Raw genomic sequence first — 2,258 nt, 5'->3', positions numbered from 1 at the left:
TGACGAAGACATCACACATCTTGTTTGACAACACCTGACGGCTTGAGGCACAAACCATATGAAGGAGTTTCCTTGTTCGTCAAAGCTCCACCCAGACTTTGCCAGGTTCATATGAGCAGATCAAACACACATGTCATACAACTTCCAGTGAGGAGGACAGACAGTCTTTCCACAGCTACAGGAGGGAATACTGACCCAGACCACTGGAACCTGCTGCTGACTCTGTCAGCTGAATGGACTTTAACAAGAACCACCATTCAAAGTGAAAGTAAACTTCAGGGAACATTCTAGAGGAGGGAGTTTTACCACCACTGACTGGCTGATTTCCTTTATTGAGCTGAGTGTTTGTTGCTTCATTCAGGGACAAAATGGCATCCAAGGCATCTTTCTCAGAAGAGGATTTTTCCTGTCCTGTGTGTCATGACATATTTAAAGATCCTGTTCTCCTGTCCTGCAGCCACAGCTTCTGTAAAGCCTGTCTGCAGGAATGGTGGAGAGAGAAGGTAATAAAAGAATGTCCAGTTTGTAAGAAGAGACATTCAGTGGATCCACCCAGAAACCTGGCTCTGAAGAACCTGTGTGAGGCCTTCATACAGGAGAGACATCAGAGCGCTTCAACAGGGTCTGAGGTTCTCTGCATTCTGCATGCTGAGAAACTCAAACTGTTCTGTCTGGAATGTCAACTGACTGTGTGTCTTGTGTGTCGAGATTCAAAAAAACACATCAACCACAGATTCAGACCCATCGATGAAGCTGCACCGGAACACAAGGAGAAAGTCCAGAAATTACTGAAACCTTTACAGGAGAAACTCGAGGTCTTTAATAAAGTTAAAACAAACTATGATCAAACAGCAGAACAGATTAAGGTCCGGGCCCGACACACAGAGATGCAGATGAAGGAACAGTATAAGAAGATGCATCAGTTTCTACAAGAGGAAGAGGAGGCCAGGATCACTGCACTGAGGGAGGAAGAGCAGCAGAAGACTCAGATGATGAAGGGCAAGATTGAGGTTCTGAACAGAGATATATCAACCCTTTCAGACACAATCAGAGCCATAGAGGAGGATCTGAGAGCTGAACACATCTCATTCCTGCAGAACTACAAGACCACAGTGGAAAGAGTCCAGTTCACACTGCAGGACCCATAGACGAGACCAAACACCTGAAGAACCTGACCTTCAGAGTCTGGGACAAGATGAGGGACATTGTCTCCTACACTCCTGTCATTCTGGACCCCAACACTGCCCATCCACAACTCATCCTGTCTGATGATCTGACCAGTGTGAGACATGGAGATGAACAGCAGCTTCCTGACAACCCAGAGAGGTTTGACTTCTGGCCCCTTGTCCTGGGTTCTGAGGGTTTTAACTCTGGGACTCACAGCTGGGATGTTGAGGTTGGAGACAACACATTCTGGTGGCTGGGTGTGTCAGCAGAGTCTTTTCAGAGGAAGGGAGAAGGAGGGGATCAACTCTGGTGCATAATGTTATATGAAGGTAAATACACAGCAGACTCCTCACTGGTGTCAGGCACTGTCCTCTCAGTGAAGCAGAACCCCAAGAAGATCAGAGTCCAGCTGGACTGGAACAAAGGAAAACTGTCCTTCTCTGATCCTGATACTAACACACACATACACACCTTCACACACACTTTCACTGACACACTCTTTCCATTGATTAGCACTACTGGTACTCTGAAGATGTTACCATGGAAGATCAGTGTAACTCTGGAACCACATAGTTAGACATGATGATGATGATGATGATGATGATGATGATGATGATGATGATGATCATGATGATCATGATGATGTATTAACAATATTAGTAATAGTGCAATTGCAAACAATAATGGTAATTAATATTAGGGGATTCATAGAAATGTAATTATCTCAGTAGTAAACATTGAGATACTTTAAAATGTATCAGACTATTTTATGGTACTTTAAATCTTGCACTGTACTTTTTACTGTCTATTTCCTATTATCGAATCATTACATTGGAACCATCTCTTTATGACATTCTAAAGAATGACATGTTATAATATGATGGCTAGCAGAGGTCAGTATGTTAAATATTACATTAGTTTTATGAAACCACAACGGTTGAGGTAGACTATGACCCTGCAGTCACTTGAATCACTGTTAATAATAAGACCATAATAATAATAAGACAATAATAAAATATTAAAACAGTTAACTTGAATCTATTGTGTGTCTAAATATGTCACGTTGCTCTTTTGAAATGTCGCTCGACTAA

At 42.6% G+C, this 2,258-nt stretch overlaps 1 pseudogene across 1 annotated transcript; it reads left to right on the top strand.

Annotated features, from left to right (window-relative positions):
- The first annotated feature begins 368 nt into the window (after window positions 1-368).
- Window positions 369-1,744, top strand: LOC308283083 (E3 ubiquitin-protein ligase TRIM39-like; annotated as a pseudogene). The gene has a single exon. The product of its transcript is annotated as an E3 ubiquitin-protein ligase TRIM39-like (transcript).
- Window positions 1,745-2,258: the final 514 nt, after the last annotated feature.

Source organism: Nannobrachium achirus (assembly GCF_963921795.1).
Source record: "Nannobrachium achirus genome assembly, chromosome: 4".
NCBI lineage: Eukaryota > Metazoa > Chordata > Actinopteri > Myctophiformes > Myctophidae > Nannobrachium > Nannobrachium achirus.
Note: the sequence above shows the minus strand (reverse complement) of the source record. Positions and strands in the feature narration are given on the sequence as shown.